The 25,360-nt window shown below is 47.7% G+C and overlaps 1 protein-coding gene across 2 annotated transcripts in view; it reads left to right on the forward strand.

Annotated features, from left to right (window-relative positions):
* Positions 1-14,957: 14,957 nt before the first annotated feature.
* Rassf4 (Ras association domain family member 4) overlaps positions 14,958-25,360 on the forward strand; it is a 35,712-nt gene continuing 25,309 nt past the window's right edge. For both annotated transcript variants that reach the window (XM_038320647.1, XM_038320646.1), the window contains exon 1: positions 14,958-15,068. The gene's annotated coding sequence lies outside the window, so the exon portion shown is untranslated. The remainder of the gene's footprint in view (positions 15,069-25,360) is intronic.

A 25,360-nucleotide genomic window follows, 5' to 3' on the forward strand; every position in this document is an offset into this window, starting at 1 on the left:
AGAGAAGAAACTGGGGAGTTGAGAGTGTAGCTCAATTGACAGACTACTTGCTTAGCATGCATGGAGTTCTGGGTTCAGTCCCCAGTGCCTCATAAAATCCGGACCTTTGCTTTATGCTTATAATACAGCAGTAGAGAGGCAGGAAACCGGGAGTTCAAAGTCATCCTTGTCTGTATATAATTTCCAGTCTAGCTGGATATGGGATACATGAGACCTTGTCTCAGGAAAGAAGAGGAGGGGGCAATAGAAGCCCCTCCGATCGTGAGAGAGTCAGGGTTCTACGGTCATTGACCTTTGATGACTATTTCTCCATTTGCAGTCCAACCTTACCTTTCTCAGAGATTTAAGTGATTGATACTTTGGGTTTTCTCCAAGATCAAAGCATATAATACTAAATGGTTATTTTTGCTGGGAAGAGGGTGCTCTGAGCAGCTCTGCGTCCAGGAGAGCGGCTCCATTCATCCATCCACTCGTTTCTGTGACTGTGAGAACATGGAGCGTGTTGATGAAGATTTTCCCACCATGTGCACATGCCCTACACGTGAGCTCTTTGTCTGTTCTTCCCCGCGGGCGTAGCCAGAGCCTGTGGGGCTTCTCTAAGCCTCCACTTCCCTGTTTGTAAAGAGGGGTCAATTGTAGCATCTCCCCACGGGATTGGCAGAGGCTTAGATGCAATGACATCAGTAAGTCTTTACAGGATCCCTCTGTCCTCGACTGCTGATGTGGGAGAGTCTTCTGTTTGAGTTGATTTCATTGGCAGTGTTTATAAGAATACAGTTTCCGTGTAATTATTTTGGGGCATAAGCTAGTCAGGAGGCTGAAAGCAGGGTGGCGGGAAGCTGGCCCACAGCTCCACACTACAGAATGGCACTCAACGTGGATAACTGAATCCACAGAAAGCTTGAGAAAGCTTGGGAAAGAATAGAGTAAAGCATGTTTTCTTGGTCGCAGCAGTTTCTCGGGTTTGGCTAGCAAGCACTCTCATCTAAGAGAGGCTTCCTGACTCAGCTTTAGCTGCAAAACCGTGCAGCTCTTTTAAGAGGTCCTGCCACAAAAAACTTAAATGGTATTGATGAAAAGCTGAACGTGTGTTTTTCGGTTTTCAGCCATAGCAAAAAAAAAAAAAAAAAAAAAAAAAAAAAAAAAAAAAAAAAAAAAAAAAAAAAAAAAAAAGCTGTGCTGTTTTAAAATGCGAGCTTTTTGGGCCATCCTGCCAGGGCAAACTCTGACTCTTTCAAGCAGGCGGTCCTGACTATGGAGCTTTTGGTTGTTGTTTAACACTGTTGCAGCTTGCTTGCTGGCAGGGACCTTGAACGGCCACAGAGCTGTGGTGATAAACATGGCTACAGCAGGTACCTCTGCCATGAGGCTGGAAAGCTAAGGAATGGGCTGGATCTAGCTGTCAAAGTCACGGCTTTAGTCCTACCGATATTGTTTGGTAAATTAAAGACTCATGTGGTCAGAAAAAGAGAGAGATACAGTAAAAGAAAGATTCAAAGTCGAAGAAAACGGCTAAATGTTTTACTATGTGTTAAAAATATATGCAGGCTAAAGGTTAAAGTTCTTAAAAATAAAAAAGAAAAAAAAAGGAAGTAGTTTGTTGTGGTAGTACACACCTTTAATCCCAACACTTGGGAGGCAGAGGTAGATTGACCTCTGTGACTTCAAGGTGTGGCAGCACACACCTTTAATCCCAATGCCTGGGAGGCAGAGACAGAAAGATCTCTGTGAGTTCAAGGTGTGGTAGCACACACCTTTAATCCAAGGCTGAGGCAAGTAGACCTCTGAGTTCAAGGACAGCCTGGTCTATAGAGTTATTCCAGGACAAAGATATACAGAGAACCTGTCTCAAAAAGTAAAAGTAAAAAGTAAACGAAATAGAGGTTAAAATAAAGCTGCATAAAGATGGAAAATACACAGAGAATCTTGATACTGTATACTATTATGCTCTTTTTTAATTGTTTGAATGCTGAGGATGAAGCAACAGCTGCTAAAAGATATTTGTTTATAAATGCTCCTGAACTAATCCAAGATAGATATTTTGAAAATACCTTGACTTCAGAATTTGGATCTAAGGATATGATACTTTGGAAAAGAGATTCTTCTTTTGTTTTTACAGAAAATGAGACCATATGGATTGCTTCTATCCCAATATGGTATGATAGACCACGTCCTCCTGAAAGGTTGCTGTGAACACCCTCAAAAAATTATTTCGCTCAACTGCCGACTGAGATGAACCTGGCACACAGGTTACACCATGAAAGATCTGATTAACAGCGTCCCCATTCAGCAGGAAGCAGTTTGGAGAGAAATAACTGCGCCCATTTTCCCAAATATTGTTTATAAATGTTCTTTTACATTTAAAGGGGGATATGATATAGATATGAATAATTTGCATTGGTATGGATTTTAAGGTCAATTTTGTTATATGTATATGTATTTCTAATCTTGATTAAGGTATTGTGATTGTGTAGTTCATTTTAAGAATATAATGTATAATTAGGAAATATAGGTTGCTAATGGATAATCATTGATAATAGTAAAGCTTATAGTCATGTTAGTTAGATTTTCTAGATATATAGAGATATTTTAAGTTACATAGGCATTCTTCATATCTTTCAAAGACTACAGAATATTGCATTTTAGATGTTTTAATAACTTAGGACTGTTCATGACAATGAGACATGTCTGCTCCTGGCAGCACCAATCTACTTCAAGAGGAAGATGGGCATCGAAGAGGCTCCTTATTGAGTTTGATAGCCATTTGGGCAAGAAACTACTCTTGCCTGGACTGTTGCAGAAACTGGACACAAAGAACCCACAGAGAGAAGACTGCTGAACTTGCCTAAAAGTGAGATGATCTTTTGGGATTCCTGATTCATGAAAGAGTCTGCAAGACATTCTGCAGGACACAGCAGAAAGTGACTGAACTGTCTTTGAAATTTCTTGCTTTATGGAAATGTCTGCTGGAAACTATGGGCCTGAAGGCCGAAGATGGATGCCCCAACGGTACAGAGGAACTTTGGGTGACTGTCCAGGCAGCGAGATGTCTCTGTCATTTCTAGAGTTTTGTAAGTTGCTTACTTCTTATTTACTTAGGTAATATTATATCCTTCTGGAGTCTTTGATGGAGTTGAAGAATGGATAGATAGTTAAAGTTTTCCTTTGTTATGATAAAAGATAAAATGGATATAATATTGTAACTAATTCTTACTTGATAACTATTTTGTTATATGTAATTTTACTATGTTAAAGTTAAAGCCTTTCTTTTATTGTTTAAACAGAAAAAGGGGAAATGATGTGGGAGAGTCTTCTGTTTGAGTTGATTTCATTGGCTAATAAAGAAACTGCCTGGCCCATTTGATAGACCGCCCCTTAGGTGGGTGGAGTAGACAGAACAGGAAGAGGAAGTGAGGTAGAAGGATCAGTAAGATGCCACACCTCTCCTAAGTTAGGCAGACCACCGTGCCTCTCCTCAGAGAGAAGCCAGACGCGATGAAGCTCCAGCCCAAGATGGACGTATGCTAGAATCTACCTGGTAAGGCACCACTTTGTGGTGCTACACAGTTTATTAGATATGGGTTAGTCAAGATGTGAGTAAGAGGCTGAAAATAATGGGCCAGGCAGTATTTAAAAGAATACAATTTGTGTGTTGTTATTTTGGGTTTTAAGCTAGCCGGTGGCCGGGAGCTGGGCAGGACGAAAAGCAGCCCTGCCCGCAGCTCATCACTACAGACTGCCACTTTCCTGGGATGTAGCCTGTAGCTACTCTGAGACAATACGCTCCCTTCTGGTCACCTGGCCGGTCATCTCTCTGGCCCATAGCTACCCTCTCTAGGCTCCAAGGTCTATCAAGTTCCAAGTACTGCTTTTATACCAGCCATGGGCATGTTTGTCTGAGAGTAGCCGGGCCTCTATTCCTGGGTTCTCTCCCACCCTGTACGTCGCTGAAATCTCAAATTAAGAAAAACCTTCCATCCCATACCCTCTGTACAGAGAATCGCAAGCCGTCTGAGTAGACAGCTTCACCTATCACCCGACTCTCTAAGCCTTGGGCCAGCTGCTAGCCTGCTGTTAGACAGTCGGGTATTTTATAGGCTGGAAGCGGAAGAAAGGATGAAATCTCAAGGGTAAAGGACTCCCGTGATGGCTGGAATGAGGTTTCTCATGGCTACCTAAGTGGCCAAATGTCTTGTCATTGTAGAAAAGAGGGAAGATTACTAAGCCACCCCTGGACCCAAGAAGCGGAGTTTCAGTTAAGTGGGATTTCGGTTAAGTAGATGTTATAGTCTGGGTTCCGTGGTTTGACAAGTGAGAAACAGCTGTGGGGAGACTGGGCCACCCAAAGGCAAAAGGCTAAGAGTAGCGCAGACCTGCTAAGATTTGAGGCCTTAGGTCATTCCTCATGTGAGACCGTCCCGAAGGGTCCTGCCACTCCAGGGCTTGAGGCGTCCACCTATGGGTGTTAATAAGGGACTTGTGACAGGGCAACAGAGCAAGCCCAGGTGGCACCCAGGTCTAGAATAAGCTGTGATTTCTTTTTCAATAGCAAGAACTCCTGGGACTTTGGGTAATCTCCTAAGACATCCTGTGTGAGCAGAGACTATTCTAAGGCTGACTCTGGAGTCTTGGGAAAGAAATGTTCACCAGTTCACATATATGGAAGCCCCCCCGCCCCCCGCAAGGAGTCTCAGGTCAAACTGTCCCTCAAAGAGCAGATAAGTGAAGAATGACTCATTTGTCCCCGAGCAGCTGCTCTGTCTGAGGCTACACTCCACCTCCAGGCCCTATCACTGGAGAGTTCGGCTTCCGGGAAACTGGACAAGATATTTTCAGGCCCCAAGTGCTGGTTCCTCTTTCCAGAGTGGAACAAGCATGTTCCTTTATTTTATTCTACCAGTGTCGGTGTGAGCTCTGAGAACAGTGTTAAAGAGACAAGTCAGTTTAGCTTGGCAAGAATCATTAAGTATTTACTGTGTGGACTGGGTAGCCCATGAGGCACTGGGGCGAAAGAGCTAAATCTAACAACACTCTGCCAGATCCCATAGACGCATGCTAAGTGTGGCTAATGGGAGGCCGAAAGGACCTCCCATTGAGTTCCAAGTGCGGGGTTGAGTGATCAGTTTGGGCAGAGTTTGGAAATGGGCAAGGAGAGCTGGGCTGAACCAATTGTGTGACTGCCTTGGGGAGACATGAACAAGCCCCTCCCGCCTCGCGCCTCTTTGCTCCTGTTAGGCCACCAACAAAAGACAAACAAATCAACCCCACACAGGTCTAGCCTCGTGAGTCAGTGGGTTTATTGGGTTTAGTTACAGGGGCGGGGAAGAGTTGCTTGCAGGAGCACAGATGATTCAGAAGTGGGCGGCATCACTCCAAAGCCACCCTAGCATGGGTGCAAAAGCTGCATCTCATGGGGACCCGATCACAGATGCAGGCAGTTTGGCTTGCCAGGGCTGTTTTCTCCCCAGCAACTGGAAACTGCTTATGTAACCTTGAAGTGGAGCCCTGAGGATCTCCTGAGCTCTAGCTTCCCTGGACCTGGAAAAATTTCGTTCCCTTCATGCATTTCATTGGCCTTCCTCCAATGTAAGAGAAGGGGATTCTGGTCAGATACACCAGTCTTGAGGTGCGGAACGTCTGGCCACAGGCAATAGTCTGAAGCAATCAGATTACTCTTGGCCACAGGCAATAGTCTGAAGCAATCAGATTACTCTTCCACAGAAATCAAAGACAGTTTCTTGTGCAGTGGACCAAACATAAGATAAATCACGAGGACTGTCACCACCGACAGAACCAACCCTGTGTGCTCCGCTTTGAAGATTTCATCTCCTTCAGTCCCTGTACCCTAGAAGGTCCTGGCTTGTGACAGCCCCGCCATGTGGGCAGGAAACCAAAGCATGAAGATCTTAGTTACCCACACATCGGCCTGCCACTGAAACAGCACAGTGTCATCCCTACTGGGCCCTGGGCACTAACATCAGCAGGAGATCAAAGGCTAAGGCTCGCCATAGACTCCACCTGCCTGTGACTCCAGAGCCTGCTCAGAAATCCCTCCTGCTGTGACAGTGTCTCCTCAGAGTTGAAACATCCCCTTCTAGCTGGGAGGCTAGGGGTTCCTAAGGCCCAGAGGCTGAGGAAAAGTAGAAGACCCAGAAAGCCTGAGTTACAGGACCACAGAACCCTCCCCAGTGCGGAGGAAGCAGTGGTGATCAGTGGGAGATTCAGCCTCAGAGTTCTACAACGAGCCCAGGAATGCAACTTTTGTGAGTCATCACCAATGCTAGCCTGGGCTTTCAGGCTGCCTTTGAGCCCACACTCCAGTAAGTCACCCCTACAAACTTGCTGCTTCACTAGGTCAAACTTGGTGGAACTGTTTCTGAGGTCTGCCGTTGATATCCTACCCGGGGTGGACAGACATTTGTTCTCATCTCCCTTTGTCTCCAAGAGAGGAGAGTTTTGATCTAATGTCCCGTCTTGGCTTGGGCAGCAGAGACAAACCAACAGTATGCACCAGGCTTAAGCAGCACACACTCGAGTCTTGCCATTCTGACTGCTCAGGACTCCAGCAAGGGAAGGGGCTGAGGAGGGTCTGTTTTTTAGTTCCTGCAGCTTCCAAGGTAGAAATCATCTCTTTGTGTCTCTCCTTTGTGACACCACTCTTTCCGTGCATGCGGGCGGGCTCCATTCAACTAATCCAGTCACTTTCCAATGCTCCCCCGCCCCACAACACCATCACACTGGGGACCAGGACTTCAATTGATAAATGTTGGAGGGTGAAAACACAGATATTCAGTCCAGAGTAGACACTTTCACTTCTACTTAAGTTGCCTGTGGCCCCATTTTTCTCAAGGAGTAAAAAGAGAAGAGAACAGGAAATGGTTAATAAAGAGGACAAGAGAAGGGAGAAGTTAGGGTGGCCAGCTTGGGTGGAACTAGGCATGCCAAAAGCTCTCAGAACAGGCCTTAACTTCAATCTAGTTTTCACTTCTGTGGGCTATACACACAGGTAGCTCTCACAGGAAGGCAGTGAGTGATGGTAAGCCAGATACAGAGGTGGGAAATGAACTGGAGACTATGAACAGCCCAGGATAACTTTGGCTCTGGTTCTGCCACATCCAAACTCTGCAGTCATAGAGTTCTGTCTAGTCAGTCTGCAGAATCTTCAACATAGGCGTGGCATTTTGGAGAACTTGGTTCACAGCCCTTTGTGTTTCTGCCTTGCTCAGGACCTGTGAGCCCACACCCAGATGAGCAGAACCAGACCAGACCTCCATCCCCTGTCATCATGAGCCTCCTTGTGCTCACATGCTTGGAGTGCCCTTCCCCCATCTCTGATGGGCAGAAAGTGTGGTACCAACTACCCCAGGCCTTGTTCCTGCCATCTCCAAGCCTGGGAGAAGATCCTAGCCTCAGCAAGGCTTCTTCAACCCCAGGCCTATAAGAAACAAACTCCCAGACCTGGGATCTCTAGCAGAAGTGACAGACACACCAACCCAAACAGCTGTCTCCAAGACCCTGTGCTCTTGCCCCAAAACTTGCAGGCTAGCCCCACCCCCACCCCAACAACCTCCCCTTAACCCCAGTAGTTGTTCCTCATTCCCCAGTAGGCATTTTCAGTTCCTAATGCTGTGGTTGTGGGTGGCTCTCAGTGCCCCCTGTTCGTACTGCCTTTCTCTAGTGAGGAGTCTCTCAGTTCCCTAGAGCCGTGGTCCTTGGGCTTGGTGATCTCCAAAGGGAGTACCTTTGGAGACTTCTGTCCATCCGACCAGTTCCTTTCTCTCCTTACCACCTCCTTGCTCAGCACAACATGATTCCCAGCCTTGCCTCCAGCTGGGCTTCTTCCTTTGAACTGCTTTTGCTACCTGTGGAATCTCAAGTTTCACTATGCACCTATCCGCCCCTTGGACAGATATGGCCTTCACCCAGCCTTGGCGAGCCATCATCCCTCACTCTGACCAATGACAATGAGAGAAAAATGTCCTGAGCGCTAACAGGAACACTGCTATGGCATTCCCCTGCTTGTCTCCAGCCCTCCAAAATGTGAATGCATCTTCTGGAAGTTCAGAAGCCTTTGGCAAGCAGCAGGAGTCGCTGAACCAAAACACTGAAGATGTCGGACAACAGACTATGGTCTCCAAAGATGACTTTGAGATACTGAATAAGCCAGGCTTCAGACCGCAATGTCTGGGCTTTTCATTAATTGAGATAATGAAGTTTTCTTTGTTTTGTTTCTTTAGGCCAAAAGAGTCTTAAGCCACAGTGCAGCTTATGTGTCCCTTCCAAAGGTTTGGTGGAGAGGAAAAATGGAAAGAATCTGTCTTTCTGCTTGTTTTATAAAGTTTTATTGTCAAAGCAACACCCATTCATTGCCTTGTGATCTATGGTTGCTTATGCTTGAGTGGTTGCAATAGGTATGCGGTGCCTTGAAAATGGGAACAGTTCTATTGCCCCTTCACAGAAAACATTTGGCAACCCCTAGTACAGACTCATGAGGCTGAGGAGGAGCAGAAGTCTTCTGAATTGCCTGCCACTGGCAACACAGGTACATGAAAGCATGAAATCCCAGCTGCATGTGGTTACCTAATTGTGAGTTCAAGGACAACCTGAACTTCATAGTGAGACTCTAGCCAACATACAAGAAAAAGAGGCTGGAGGATGGAGCTCCAGGATGGAGCCCAGGAAGGCCTGTTATGGGCTCACACTCTACATGGAGACTGTCCTCATGAGGACACGAGGCAATGTGGACTATTGGTCACATGCCAGCATTGATCATCACTGCCTACGATGGCTAATGTCAGGTAGCAGCTTGGCTAGCCAATGGACCCAGAGGCCCACCTGTTGGATCAAATACCAAGCTAGTGCTATAGTAAGGGTATTTTAAGTGATATTAACATATAACTTAATAGACCCTTGGATAGGGAGGCTGGCCTCTGCGATGTGGGTGGGGCCTCACTTGATCAGTTTGTGGTCTTCAGAGGAAAGTCTGACTGAGGTTTTACAGCACAAACACATATCCGTCAGCCATTTTTCTCCACAGTCTGCTAAATTCTCAGCTCACTGGAGGGCAGACTTCAGACTGCAATATCTACCCTTACCTTAATCTCCAGACTGTGGGTCCTGCCTAACATCAACTCATAATCTCCTGAGCCACTTTCTTGGGCAACTGGTTCCAGTCCACTATGGCTGCCCAAATATGCAGATACTCAAGACCTGTAATGAAATGGCGTGGTGTAAGTCACATGTATGCTTCCATATCCTTTGAATGATCTCATCCCCTAGAACAGTGTGAACACAGTATGAGTAATTCTCACACTGTAAAGCACAGGGACTAATAACAGAGGAAATCCTATAGAGTTCAATACACATAGCTGCAATGCATCTCCTGTTATATTTGAACTCCAGATGGTCAGTGTGGAGGACACAGACACCCACCGGCCATCAGCCGTATACATGTCTTATCGGTTCTGTTTCTCTGGGGAATCCTCATGAACACCCTGGTCATTCTGCTCTCACAACTGTAATAACAAGGGTTATCCTTTTAGCCGAGAGTACTTCTGGGATGAAAAGCCAGTGCCCGTTCCAAAACAGAGACAAAGCATTAGAAGTCTAGCAAGTCTATGACTCCCGTCTTCTCCCAAGACGCAAGTCTTTGGAATCCAAAGACTCAAAAGGCAACTTGTGGGGTGGGCTTCAGCGCCAGCGAGGGGAGCTCAGCTCAACTGAAGCATCTTTTATTTCTTTTGGTCACAAGACTCCCATGTCAAGGCCACAGACTAGAGGCCAGCCTGCCCCTGGCCCCAGGAATGTTTTGCATTCCTCAGATGACTCTTAATTTTAGTGAATTCCCCAGGACGCTCTGTGTTCGAAGACACTCAGAGCTGGACAGATGGCCCTTGTGTGTGTGAGTGCTCCCTGAGGCTCTGTGTCTCTCCCTCTGGGAGGTCTCTGCTTCCTCTGGCGGCTTCACATCCTGATTTGAGGGAAGACCTGTGTCCCTCTGGCAGCAGCTCCCCGTTCTCAGGAACTAGGGCTCCTAGGCAGCCCCAGGCTCTTTGTGGGGTGCTGGTCAACCCTCTCTGAAGATGTCTGTGAGGAGCAGCATCCTTCTATAAACCTACCTGCCCTTGAACTGTTTCCTGAGGCTCCCTGAGCCCAGTGGTTTGTAGAAGGAATAGGAATACGGAACTACATGAAGTCACTTTCTGCAGCCACTCAAATGATAGTTCAGCTGAAATGCAGCATGTTGGGGAGCCATGCAGGGCTGCGCTATTGCATTTTCTTTTCATAATACAGCAGTTCACAGCAATAGCAATGTAGATAATAGTACTCAGTAGCTCCCCAATGCCTGAGCCATCCAGGAACACAGTCAGGGGGTTGAAGGGGCGGAAGTGTGGATGCCTCGTGATGTAGCCCAAGTGTGAGGAGGTGGTCAGGAGGGGAGGTCGCAGGTGGTTTGGGGCAAGGGCTTCTAAGGCAGGGAAACCTCGGAAAACTATGGTATCCTTCCTCAACCTTCTACTTTGTACTCTTGCATGGAGCCACTCTCTCCCTGGATGTGCTGCATTTCCAGTATCAGGAAGATCAGAAGGCGAGAAAGGTGAGCAGCTGATAAGGTGGCATCTGAAGGTGACTTTAGGCCAGCCCATCCTCCACAGGTTTTGGGAGCAGCTGTTAGTTCCAGACTTGCTCCCTTCCCCCAGGACTACATGGGGGAAGGGCTCAAACCACCCAGTTCTTTCTGCTCTAAAGCAAGTCTCAGCAGCGTTTCCGGCCACGTGCCCTAGTAAAGACTCCTGGGAAACCCTGTGCTAGCACTTAGGGGTTACGCAGCTTGGGGTACAAAGGCATTCCCAAAGCATTATGGTAAGGAAAAAAGCATCATCAAGTCAAGCACATGAGCATTTAATGAGAAGACAGTTGTGCAGAGATGCCATTAAAATTTATGTTCATTCCCAGCCTGGTTCTGATGTGGGGCAAGAGTCTCTTATATTAGCCCGGAGTTGTCATCCGCACTTTAACAAATGGAGCTGGTGAGAGCCATGTGTCACAGAAAAGGCGGGCGGTGTGCAGAGTTTTGGAGCATTACCTGAAACTGAAGGAAAGCCCTCACAAAGGCTCCTGCACGTTCAGAGCTTACGATGCCCTCATTACTGAGGGGCCACTCCCAAGCACAGAACACCAACGGTGTGTGACTGGTTCTCCAGCAGATCAGGCACTGTCATCAGCCACAGAAGTCCCTTTGGAATCACGCTAAGTTCTTGAGCAAGTGCTCAGAAAAGGCATTTGTTCGGAATCTCGTGCTGGAGATGATGAAGCAGTGAAGGTCACACAAAGCCATGCGGAGGGCCCTCGGGAATCAGTCACTAATTTTAATACAAAAATCCAACTTATTTTTCTAAGGGAATGGCCTTGAAAACAGTTCTCAGAGCCAAGAACAGTGGTACACACCTGTCATCCCAGCACGTGGGAGGTGGAGGCAAGAGGACCATACTCTGCTACATCATCAAAATGAGTCCAGGCCAGCCTGGGCTACCTTGTCTCACCAAAGGAGGATGAGTGGGCAAGAGGGTTCAGAAGGGAAGGGGCCTGCCACTAAGCCTCATGACCTACGTTCTGAGACCCATGTGATGGAGAGAACCAACTCTCATCTGTTGTCCTCTGACCTCCATGGGTGTGTGGTGGACCATGCATGTTTATGAGTGAACACCTACACCCACACCCTCACACTCAATAAATGTAGAATTAAATGCCTAAAAGAAATGATAAAGTGATTTTCATCTAAATATTATTTATATGAAAGACCTATTAGCCTGTTTTAGAATCCACGTGTCTATCTAAACTCTATCTCAGCACGTGAGCTCCTCCTGCTCAAAGGACAAAGATGATTCCCCAATGACTTCAGAACAGAGCCTGCTGCCAAGATGTCTCCAGCCAGCCTAGAGCAGGGGAGGCTCTGGGGGAGGGGGGCAGCCTCATCTTATACCATGCTGGGGGTTTTAACCCTTCCCTGGTGGCTTAAATGTGCCACTTGCAAATCAAGTTCTTTCTTCCTGGCTCCTGTGTGAAAAACTGGGCCATTTGCCTTTTCACGGGTCCTACAAATCAACCTGGATTGTTAAGAAAATCTTCACACTTCCTAAAGATATCCTGATGGCATTCCATTATCAACAGGGCTCAGTTCCCTAGAGAAACGCCTCAAAGGCCCCTTGGCTGTGTTGCTGAAGATTTCTGTAAGGGCTCGGCCCCTGAGACTGGAAGAGGTCCTTCTAGCCTCACTCCTGGAGGCACAAATGCACCCCTCAATATAGGGCCACCAGAAGTTGGACCCCAATCCCACATTATTCATGTCTCACCTGGAAATGAGGCTAGGTCCTCTGAGAGTCTGTATCTTTCCTGAATCTGGCTAAGGGAGAGAAACCCAATAGCACATTGGGTACCATGACAGCCCAGCGTTCACCAGCTGAGGGAAGAGTGTTCCTCAGTTAAGGAACACAAAATGAAGACATGGAACACAAAGAGGGGTGATTAATGGGTTGAGAGGGACGTATTAGGGGCAGGAAAGATCTAGAAAAGACAACGAGTTAAAACCCAAAGGACACTGTGAGGAGTCAGCCTGGCAGTGTCCAGAGAAGAGACTTAGGAACACCAAGTGCAAAGTCTGAGAGGCACGTTCAGTGTGACCAGACCAGACAGAGGAGGGATAGGATGAAACTAAGGAAGCAAGATCGACTGGGAAAGAATTGTCACACCGGCCCATGTGTCACACAGATTGCACCATCGTTGCTGTGAAGCCTTATTGAAGACAGTACAGAAACTCCAAGACCTTTAATAAAGACCAAGGCTCCTTTTTCCTTTATAACCCACTAGCTTTAGCATGTGGACATATGGTGTCACGATCTCAAATTGGCTGCCAGGGTTCCAGACATTGCATATTGCATCCACATGAGTCAAGGAGGGAGACAGCTCTTCTTTCCACTAAGAAAACTAAAGTTTCTCCACCCTCCCCTCTAATCCCTTCTTCCATGAATTCTTTCTCCTCTCTGTGCCCAGAAGTGAGTGTGAGGGCCACTTCTCAAAAAAGCCATAAGAAAGCCATGGCGAGGATTGTCAAGATGGATAGAGACCTGCTATTTTCATTTTTTCCCACTCTTATGTATTTTATATCTCAGTCTAATACATACTGCTGAAGCATACAGAACGAAGCAAAAGTTCTACAAAATAGAGCTTACAATGTGTACTGTACTCTAATAACTTATCAGTTACCTGTTTAAATTCTAGACTTATCAGTTACCTGTTTAAATTCTAGGCATACCATCCTCTTGTGAGTTGTGAGCATAGCATGAAAAATACAGGCAGCCATGATCAATAAGCAGGCTTCTCTCTACTGTCTCTCCTTCCCTCCCCCTTTCTCCTTCCCTTCTTCCCTCTCTTTTTCAAACAAGACCGTGGGAGTTTAGTAAGGCAACTTGTCAGGAATCACAGTGCTCATCAGAAGTGAGAGACAGCCAACACTGGGCAGCAGGGCAGCCCCTCCTACTCTGGGTGAATAGAGGCAGTGGTCAGTGTCGTTGAGGGGCGAGGCACCGCAGGAGACCAGACCCACAGCACGCATCAAACGTATAAGGAGTGCTGTGGACACCTCAGGCCTATGTCCCCAATCAGGTGAGACAGCAGCAGGCACTGGGGTAGAGAACGTGATTCACATGACTCACGCTAGAGAGCCCCAGGGACATCTACCTTCACTGGTGCTGTTTACTTCCTCATGTGGGCGGGAACGGACTGGAAAAGTTAGGAGTTACGGTGGAATTTTGTGCATTTGGTTTGCAAAAGCTTTTAGAAGCACCCAAATATCGGTCTCAGTTCTAATGATGCCCAGCATTCAGACTGTGGAAAGAAATGTGTATTCCAAAAGGCCAGCAACCATAGGAACCCTGAGCTGGAGCATGACTTGGGCTGGTCACCCTGCAGGTAGGGGCGTATACAGGGAGAGTCCGCCAAGCAGGAAAAAAAGGACAAAGTGCAGTCACTATGCTCACAGTCCCAGCCATAATCAGCAAAATCCGCTGAATCTGGGTCCCGGGACTCAAATCCCGGGCTTTTCAAACACCTTATACTTTTAGATGATCCACATCGTACCCTAAAATGCCCATGTGACCCTAAGAGGATTAGAAGCCAAGGGCTGAGCTTAGCTGATTTACATTGCACGGGCAGTCAAGAGGTCCTGAGGTCAGGACTGGCAATAGTGACATAAAACAGAGCCTACAAAGCTCCCCTGCCCCACAGGCCTGCACCCCAGTCACCCGGTCCCCTTAAGATCCCACAGCGGCCTATAGTTTGAGGCTCTTGCCTCAGCTTTGGCAAATCCGTGCTCAGAAGACAGCGCAGGGGTCAGGAAGTAACTTTTTAGATTCACCAGCTCGGATTTCTTAATGGAGCTTTCTGAGAAGCCACGCCTTTGCTTACAGGTGCCATCTGGACAATAAATGTGGGCTTCACACATGCACGCAAACACACACACACAAACACACACACACACACACACACACACACGCACGCATGCACACACACCATCCTCCCTAGGATGCACACAGTTGTAATTGCAGCGCCTGTGTAGAGGCCTTTGTTGAAACCCAAGGGTATGCGTTACCCAGGATCCCTGGCCTCCTCCTGTAGATCTGCTAGCCCCTAGGGCTCAATCCGGCTGCTTTCTCTTTGCCTTCTGAGGTGCCCCCCGAGGACTGGGAACTTAAGTGACTTGCGGGAGCGCTTGCTAGTGTCTATGGAAATCAAGCACACGGGCAAATGCCTGGAGTGTTCTTGAGGGGTAACAGTAGCAAGCCCTCAGGAGGGAGGAGATGGATTGAGGCACTATTGACCAGGGAGCAGGGGCGTGCCCAGGGCGAAGAGGGGCGTGTCCAGGGGCGGGAAGAGGTGTGTCTAGGGCGCACAGGGGCGGACCTGACTCCCGGCAACAGAGGCCGGGCTCTGGAGCCGGGTGCAGGCACAACTCTGGTGCAGGCGTAAGGACATCCTTGCTGGTGGCCGCTGGACCGCGCGATGACTGGACGGTGAGTGATGCCCAGGCTGCAGAGGTAATGGATGTCCTCAGTCCACTTCACCCTCGACTCGGGCGGCGATCAGGCAGAGCGCGCCGGAGCCTAAGCACTTGTGCCCTTCGGCCGCGGTGCGCGAGTCTCCTCCCCCTGCCAGGCTGGCGCACTGCGGGCTTCCAGCTAGGTCTGAGAGTGACACTGAGCCTAACATCTCCTAAGATAGCACTTTAGGGGCTAAATCTTAGCAGAACACGTGAACCAAACTGCCGGCTACAGCTGTGCTCACGTCTTCCCTCCTCTCAGCCAGTCTCCTAGAGACGTGGTCTTAGAGGCGGGAAGAGGGCTTCCAGCCGGACTATCTGATTTCACAGATGGAAAGCCAAGGATAGATAGGATGATAGCTCACCAAGGCACTTGTTCCTCAGTTGCTGTTTGAGACGGTTGAGCGTGAGCAAAGGGTTTTAACACAATATGCCATTCACTCCTCACTGTGCGGCCACAGTATTGATTTCTTTATCCCCCTTTCAAATGTGAAACCGAGGGTAGACGCGTTCCAGAGGCTGGGGCTCCTGCTCAGATGGTAGAGTGGTTTTGTAGCACTCATGAAGCCTGTATTCCATCCCAAGCCTTGTATAAATCAAGCGGCGGCGGCGGCGGGGGGGGGGGGGGGGGGAGGGGGAAGGAGGGGAACGGGGGGGGGGGGGGGGGGGGGGCGGGGACAGGCGCTGTGGGGTAGAAAGGTAGGGAACTGTACCTGCAAGTCTCCTTAACTTCACTCCTTGGACTGTAATTCGTCTGTGTTCCCAACTCGTAGACTGTCAGTGCCAAGACAGTCAAAACCTTAAAAAAAACTGTAAGGGGGCGGGTGGTGGTGGTGCGTGCCTTTAAATCTAGCACTTAGGAGGCAGAGGCAGGCTGATCTACAAGAGCGAATGTTCCGGGATAGGTTCCAAAGCTACAGAGAAACCCTGTTCGAAAAATCAAAAAATAAAATAAAATAAACAATAAAAACCCCATAAGGGAGCTTAGAAAGCCCACCTCATAGGGAAGTAAAGAGTGTCAATAATAGGTAAGGGTTGGACTTCAGGAATTGAACCCATGCAGCTTGTTCATCAAAGTGACACGATAAGCTGGCAGGAGAGATTCTTGTTACCCTTGCTGCAGTTTGCCTGCAAGGTCCTAGGGTATCACTCAGGATTCAATGCCAGAAGCTATGGAAAACAAACCGTACTACAAGGCACAGTGGAACAGGTAAACAGACCTGCCTGCAGCTTCCTGCTCCCCCAGGAGGCGGGAGGTTGGGAGAGTGATTGGCTGAGGGAGAGAGGAAGGGAGAAAAGAGAAGATGAAACTCATCTTGGATCAAAATATCGTTTGTTGGAAATTACACGAGAGTGTGTTTAGCACGTTGTTGTGTTTGTTCGACTTTTTATCAGCTTGAGTCGTAACTCAAGTGTCTCTCTGAAACTCAGAAGAGTCTGGTGGGTGAGACTGAGAACAGCATTAAAGGCCAGGTCTCCCTGAGTCAGAGCCAACGGGCCTCTGAAACAGAGAACAAGAACACCGCCGTAGAAGCAGAAGTTCAGCGCCTATGCAAGCCTCAGAGGAGACAGCCTGACTACAGGCTCCAGGGGAAGCCCTCTGCCTGTGCCGCTAAGGATCTGAGTCCTGGTTTCAGGGCTAAATTCCCCGTCTCCTGATTTTTAGGAGCCCTTTCTTCTCTTTGAGATCCACATTCCCTTCTTAAAACCTTGCTATCACCCTGAAGCCTGCGGCCCAGTGTCAACAATGTTTATCACAAATGAACCCTTAGGATCATAATTGTTTAACTGCTGAGGAATTCTAGTTCAAAAGTAGAAAGCATTTGACAAGATCATACAATGGGGCAGGGTAAGGTTTGGGCCTGCCCTGGAAGGGCTGAGTTGTTTAAACTCTTAAAAGTACACTGAAGAAAATATTCTGAAGTTATTGTTGTTGTTTGTTGTGTGTGAATGAGTTCACGTGCATGCTGTTGGTCACATCCAATGCCATGCTGCACGTGTGGAGGTCAGAGGACAACTTTGTGGGGTCATTTATCTCCATCCACTTTCCATGAGTTCTGAGAACTGAACTTGGGTCCTCCGGCTTGGGTGACAAGTGCCTTTACACACAGAGCCACCTTGCTGGCCCTTGAAACCCTCTAAAAGTTAGCGCTCAACAACTAGTGGCTGCTTGCCCAAACCTTTGCAGTTTCCCCAAACTTGTAGTTCCCTGAATCTCCTTCCTGCCTAAAGGGACTTCCTCTGGGACATACCCTGAGATAAAATTGGAGTCCTGTCCATCCCCTTGCCTGACCTTTAGTGTCAGAGATGTGGGCTGTGGTATAATAATCCCCTAGCTTCAGTTCTGAGAAGAGCCCGAGAATCACTCCAGCCCAGTTGCCATTACAACTGGCTAGCAAACCCAAGACCTAGTGATGGCAGAGCAGTTGAGGTCACATACCAGCCCAACTGTCAAAGAAAAGCTCAGCCAGAATGTTTTCTGGGATACAGCAGATACTCTCAGCCAGGGATCTGGGGGTAAGATCTGGAATCTCAGCAGGCATCCTGACTGGCCGTATGACAATCCATGTGTGTACCATGAGCACAACCACACTCACACATTTTTCTTGGTCTGAGATGAAGGTGTTATGTTCTCAGAACTCACATCCCAAAGTATTGTAAAACCTAGTATCTTGTCTCCAGAGAAACCTCTCCGAGCAACTGCACATGGCACAGAGGCCAGGGCAAAGGTAGCATGGGTATAGCAGATACTAGAATACCGAGGACAACCGGGCAGCAGCTAGCACCTAGTAGTCAGGGGGGCACTCAGCTGTGCTGCACCACTGGACCCAGGCCACCTGAGTTCTTGTTTGGCCCCCAAACCAGAGCTGTGTAGAGAATAGTTTTCATGAATCCTCCCTCCCACAGGTAGGGAGCGAACCTGAACTGGAGTGGGGGGGGGCAGACACAGCCAGGAGGTGTGAGGATATTGCATGTGGAAGAGTGGGAAGGTTGGAAATGATTTTGTTGCCTCAGCTTACAGGAAAGAACACTGGAGGGCAAGGGCAGAAACCAGCATCTGTCCTACAGGTGTGGCAGTGAGACACAGCCTCTGGGCTACAGTTTATGTCAGGAAGTCACAGGGAGGGTAGATGGCTGGCCTACGGTCCACACAGGAACCAAGAGCAAGGATCAGTTTATTCTGAGGAAGGGGAGCGTTGTCAAGGAGGCCTAAATGGCAGAACAGGTTCCTGTAACATCACCAGGATCATAGGGGACATAGGTGGCCTGGCGAGGGTGGTCACCCACGGTCAGGTGGGAATGAAGATGGTGATGACTGTTTATCAGCTCTCTCTGCCTTCCTTGGACCCCCATCACCTCCAACTGGCAGTGTGCTTACTCTCTCAGGGATTCTAAGCTGGTGGGACTGAGCAGCCTAGGACTGGGGTAGGAAGGATATGGCTGGGCCAGAGGTGGGTAAGGGCAGGGGAGGGGCAGGGGGGCATTAGAACTGGACAGCAGGAGAGGGCAGCAGCTGCTAAGTGACTGCCTGCTGTTTATGCCAAAGTAGCTGGCTATCTAGGTGGCTGTACTGCTGAGGGCCTGTGTCCAGTCAGATCCCCTCAGCAGACAGCTGGCTTCTCTCTGGGGAAGTTCTGCCCTGTGAGGGCTGACAGGTGCTGGAAGGGCCTTTTAGAGGCTCATTGTTTTCAGAGCCTGGGCTCCTGTCCCCGGCATTAAGAGCCAGTTGTGCAGGGCAACGTAGCCTGCACCTGCCTCCCTTCTAGCCTGGCAGCCCTGCTGGAGTCTCTTGGCTGTGCTTGGGCTGTGTCCTCTTTGTCTTGTGGGTCAAGCCACTCCATTTCTTATTTTAAATGTGAATCACGCCAGGAAGGTTAAAACAGTGGCAGCCAAGCTCTTTGGTCTCACTGATCAGCTTCCATTTTACTTTAGATGTTGACCCACTGTCCATATGGCCAAGTAAGGACAGTGCCATCTTCAATCACCAGTATGGGAAGGGCCCTCTGAGACTGAACAGCAGGCCACTCATAAGCTTACAGTAAAAGGCTGTTAGATGCGCTCACGTTCACTTCCTGAATACCCCACCACAGTGGCGTCTCCCCTTGCTCCTTCTGCAACCCATCCACAGTGACCAGGTCCTGCAGTGGCCTAAAGAACCAGAATTGGCCTTCTGCAAACAGAAAAAGACAAAAGCCTAGACCCCGGGGTTGTAAAAGCTCCTGTGGCCTTTGTCACTCCACAGCAGCAGGCTGTGTGCCAGCTGTCGCTGCCTCCAGATGCCTGGCAGAACAGAGCAGTCACTGAAGTGGAAAGTGGGGACGACTCACTCATTGTCCGTTCACCCAGGGAAGGTAGTCAGGTGTGCTATCTCCTGAGGTTCCTCTGAGGAGCAGAAAAAGCATCTATCAGCCTGAGGAGTGAGTTTGGAGGCCTGAGCTTTGAGTGCTGGGAGGTGGGGTGCAGGACCAGGACAAAGGTTGCTGGGGTCGGCGGGGGGGGAGCAGCCCTGCTGACACTGGCTGTCCAGTTAGATCTGGGGTTGCTTTGCGGACTTGCCTGGGTGGTAGGCCAGGCCAGTTTTACAGCTGTATCCTCTCCCCATCAATTTCTCCCAAGGAGCATCTATCTGCACATTGAGTCTCTGCCTCAGACTCAGTACCAGCTAAGAGTATGATCATAGTTTTTTTTTTAATTGCCAAAGATTGAAAGTAGGCCATTGAAGATGCTTGTGTTTGGATACCCTGCCCAGGGCACAGGGAGATTCACACTAGGGAAACAGTCACAGGAAAATGACCCACATAGAGAAACACTCTACTTTGCTTCCTGACAAGGTGAATATGCTCTCTCTTCAAGCTCTCCCTGTCAGCAGTTGCTAGAACACCCCTCATGTACCCTGCACAACTAAGACACTGTGAGCGTCAGACTTAGTCACAGCCGGCTCAGATCAACCCAGTAAAGGAGAACTGGGCAAATCAATGTGGTAGTCACAACGCGTGTCCCAACTCAGGTCTGGCCACCCGTCTTCAGCAAGCTAATTAAAAGAGCAGAACCGAAAGTGGAAAACAGAAGCCGGGCGTGGTGATGCACACCTTTAATCCCAGCACTAGGGAAAGGGAGACTCGTAGATCTCTGTCAATTCAAGGCCAGTCAGGTATACTAAGGAAGTTCCAGATGGCCAGGGCTGTTTCACCGAGAAATCCTGCTTCGAAACCCACCCCCTACAAAAGAAAGCGGGAAACAAAGGAGATGTCTTCAGTGTGGTCACACCGGAAAGAGGGACAAAGAAAGCCAGCGAACCACACAAGTCCATCCTACCTCCAGTGGAGCAGGCTTTCTTTTAGGCCACTAACCAGCTCCCAAATCACAGCATGGAGACTTTTTAGCTGTGAGTGCTCAGCCTTAGCTTCGCGCTTATTTCTTTGTAGCTCGTATAACTTAACCCGTTTCTCTTCATCTACATTTTGCCCCAAGGCTTTTACCTTTCTTTCCTTCTGTGTATTTTATTTTCACTGCTTCTCATGTCTGGCTGACTGGCAGCTCCCTGGCTTCTGGCCCAGGGGTGTCCCTCTCCTCCCTCATTCCCTCTCTGGAGTCTGCTTTCTACGTATTCTCTCTGCCCACCAGCCCTGCCTACCCCTCTCCCACCTAGCTATGGGCTGTTCAACTTTTTTTTAGACCTATCAGGTATCTTAGGCAGGCAAGGTGCAAAAACTGCAACACATCTTTACATAGTTAAACAAATGCAGCATAAAGAACCCTGGCACGTCTTTACATTGTCAACAAAGGCAGCAGAAACAAATGGAACACACCTTCACATAGTTAAAGTATTATTCCACGGCATCAGCAAAGGTAACATGTCTTTGCCTAGCTAAAATAATATTCCTCAACACCTCCAGGGCCCTAAAGTGCAGTGGATGCTTAAATAGAGGGTCAGGGCTGTGCATTATCTAGTCAGGACTGGTTAAGGTGTGAGCCCGCCCACTTTGACCCAACCAAGTCTGGGCTTCAGTCTGATCTTGTGAGGTTGTGTGACATGTTATTAGGACCGTGTGAAATCTCTTTCCTGAAGAAAAGTTCCCCTCTGCTTGTCTTTTCCTTCTCCCACCATGAGATTTCTGGGGAAATTTCCATTTATTTGGGGTCTATTGTTTCAATAGTCCTATAGTCCGATTGGAAGACACAAAGTATCTGTAGAATAGCTTCATTTCTGCAAAACTGATTAAACACGCCCGAGGCTCCTCCCTCATGAGACCTATGGCCTATGGAAAATGGAAGAGCCTCTTTGGCCAAAATGGCCCCCTCTCCCTCCAGCCACCAACACCCCAATGATTACTGCTCCCTTGCCCTCCCATGGATGCTAAGGGCATACTCCCTCCCCCTTCCACCCTTTCTCCTCTGAGTACCTAATGCTACCTCACTGTAAGAGACACTACCAGCTACTGGGGCACGTCCTCAGGGACCGGCTGAGGGGAAACAAGGGAAGGCAGTGTCTTCACTAAAACATCACTTGACTCTCTAGTGGACTGGCTCGCTGCCAACTGCCTTACTGTCTACCAAAGCAGTCCTCTTAAATGTTGCTTGCGTAAATTTCCCACTTGAATAAAGAGTTCTGCAGCTGAGGAAATGTCAAAGCCATTGGAGGGCAACATTTTTATTGCATAGATAGGAACATCAAGGCTCAAAAGACAAGGCTTGCATATGGAGCCACCCAGGTCTTAGTAGCTCCCAGCCCAGACCTCCTCAGAAAGGCCTTTCTGTTAGTAAGCAACCACTGCTTGACTTAAAGGAAATTCCACTTATTGGTGCACCTACTACATAGTAAAAGAAAGGGAGTATTATTATTCTGAGGGAAAATAAAGATATTGTAAACTAAGCCAGGCCTGAGTCTGAAGCCACAAACAAGTCTCATACCCAAGCGTGGCTATCTTGCAAGTGTGTGCTCTGCTTCCTCTCTTCTTCTTATCTTTATTTATTTATGTTTTTAAATTCACTACGCAGCCACAACTGCTGCAGTAAGAGAGGCCTGAGGCACCAGTGTCTTAGCCCAGGAGAAACTGCTTCTCTTTCCAAGTGCAGATCCACTGTGTACGGGTCTCGGACACAGAGCCACAGAAGCACTCAGCATCACTGCAGCACACAGCTTTCTAGTTACCTTTGTCAACAGACAGGCACTGATGCTTTTTCTTTAAAAAAAAAAAAAAAAGAATTCGGGGGGGGGGTGGTGCTGGAGAGAAGGTTCAGTAGCTTAGAGAACTGGCTGATTTTCCGGGGAACCCAGGTTTGATTCCCAGCATCCACATGGTGGCTCACAACCAGCTGTTAACCCCACTTCCATTCAGAGGATCTGACACCCTCTTCTGGCCTCCATGGATACTAGGCATGTGGTGCACATACATACATGCAGACAAATCATTCATACATATCAAATTAAGTAAATAAGTCAAAAACTTGTTTAAAGATATATTTAGCATCATAGGGAGGCTGGGTAGAGGCCACGGTGGTAAGAGTGTGTGCTGCTCTTGCAGAGGATTTGAGTTCTGTCTGCAGAACCCATAGTGGACAGCTCACAACTCTTTGTACTCCAACTTGATAAGATTTGATGCTTTCCAGCCTCCTCTTGTGCACACACACACACACACACACACACACACACACACTTTAAAATAAAAGTTTAAATTAATTTTACGTTAGCACATCAGGTAATGGGTTTCACTGTGGCATCTCTATACACATAGCCATTGTACTTTGTTCTGACTCTTCCTCACCCCCAGCTCATCCTCCCTTTGTTTGCTTCCCGCCCCCTGCCCACCTCTGTTTCCTTTCTTCTTCCAGAAAGTTCCCCCTTTTCTTCGTTTTCATGAGACATCATTCCATCACCCTATCTTTTGTACACCCACTCCCTTGTGATTTCTTTCTCCACCCTATGATCCCTGTTGTAGTTACACATACACACACACACACGGGGTGGGAGAGAGAGAGAGAGAGAGAGAGAGAGAGAGAGAGAGAGAGAGAGAGAGAGAATTTAAATCTAGGCTCCCTATTCTTTCAGTCTGGCTTCGTTTGCTCTATACAATGGTCTCCAGCTCCACACATTGTCTTGCACATGTCACGATTCATCTTTTTCTTACAGCTGAATAAAATTCCATTGCATGGGCCCCTGAGTCCATGGTCCATGGTAATAGACAGCAACTAGTTCCTTTTTTCTAAAGACAACAACAGCAGCGTTCATGGGTATGTGACTTAGAACCCTTCAGGCATATACACAGGAGAGGCATAGCTGCACCATATGCTAGTTCTTTTTTATTTTGACCTTATTATTTTAGGAATCTTCACATTGATTTTCATTGTGAATGCACACATTTACATTTCCGCCAGTGGTGTATTTCTCCACGTCCTTGCCAGCATTTGTTTTCTTGGTGACAGACACTCTAACTGGGGCGAGGTGGACTTAGACATTCTAACTGGGGAGAGACAGACTCAGACATTCTAACTGGGGAGAGACAGACTCAAACACTCTAATGGGGGTGAGGTGGACTCAGACACTCTAACTGGGGTGAGATAGACTCAGACACTCTAACTGGGGTGAAATGAACCCTAAAACAGTTTTAATTTTTATTTTTTTTCCAATGGTCCATGATACTGAATACTTTTCAAGTACTTTTTGGCCATTCGTATTTCTTCTTTTAAGTAGCTATCTAGTTGGTTTTTGGTGCTTTGTGTATCCTAGGTATCAGTCTATGGTGTGTAGCTGGAAAGGTTTTCCCACGTTCTGTAGGTGGTACCTTCACACTGACATTTGAACCTTTTACACATAGCATCCCTCAATTCTTCGGATTATTTCATAAGTGTTTTGGAAGACTCTTCAGGAAGCCCTTGTTTATGCCTGGGATGGGTGTTTTCCTCTAGCAGTTCAGTTCCAGGCTCCCCTTCAGGTCTAGTTTCATTCTTCCACACGTGAGAATTTGGTTTCACCAGCACATTTGTGAGTCAGGCAGTCTTTTCTGCATTGTGGTTTTGACAGACACCTTTGTCAAAATTCAGGTGGCCGTAGCTGTGTGTCATTTATTTCTGGGTTATTTATTCCACTCACTGATGGAACATCTGCTCTGCTATTTTTGTTTCGATGAAGGTATGATCTACTGTGATCTACTGTGAGCAGGGCAGTGGCCGTGTGATACACTGTGATCAGGGGCAGTGTGATCTACTGTGATCAGGGCAGTGACCGTGCGATACACTGTCAGCAGGGGCAGTTACATTACCAGCATTGCTCGTTCTGCTGAGGACTGCTTTGGCTATTTTGGTCTATATCAATGTTAAAATTGTTTTTTTTTCTAATTTTGTTAAGAATGTCATTGAAATTTGAGTGAAGATTGTGTTGAATCTGTCCATCATATTTTATAATATAATCATTTTCACAACATTAATGATTGTGAAAAAAATGTGAATCATAGGTTGCCCAATACTTGGTGGCCAACCTATGCCCAACATTGTACTAAACAGGAGGAAATTGAGAGCATTTCCAGTAAAATCTGGAGCAAGACAAGGGTACCAACGAACATTCAGAAAAAAAAAAAAAAAGAAAAACAGGTATATGAATTAGAAAGGAAGAAGTCAATTAGGTTCCAGTTGCTGACAATGTGACTCTGTCCCTGAAGGACACTGAAGACTCTTCAGAAAAGTCTCAAAACTGATGAACACTCTCAGCAAAGTATAAAAAGCCAATGGTTTTTCTCTCTAACCATAACAGACTTGCAAAGGAAGAAACCAGAGAAGAAAGAGTACCCACCACTCATGAGAGCCTCTAAAAGCCAAAATATGTAGGGATTCTCATGACAAGGGGTGGAACTGGAAAACGTTACATTCAGGGAGGAAGCCCAGGTTCGGAGGGACAAATGCCCCGTGCTTGCTCTCCTGCGCAGAGCCCCATTCTACTTTTTACGTGTATGGCTCACACTGGAGTGACTCTGGGTTGAACTGGTTGCTAATGCCATCAGGAGGGTGATCCACACATGCCTTTTGTAGCAGAAAAGACAGAGCTGGTAGTGTGGCCCCACATTCAGGGAGGTGGAAAGATTGCTAATCGTTTTGGGGGCAGCCAGTGTTTCTGCCCGAAGCCCCCAGCTTTAAGTAGCGGTGCACAAACTCATAAAATCCCAGATTTCTGGTTTCCTATGAATAAACCGGAAGATCTACCCTTCGAAAAGAGGAATGTGTCCCCAATTCCTGTCCCTTAGTCCCCATGTTACATTTTTTTGAGACATACTC

Source organism: Arvicola amphibius, chromosome 2, assembly GCF_903992535.2.
Source record: "Arvicola amphibius chromosome 2, mArvAmp1.2, whole genome shotgun sequence".
NCBI lineage: Eukaryota > Metazoa > Chordata > Mammalia > Rodentia > Cricetidae > Arvicola > Arvicola amphibius.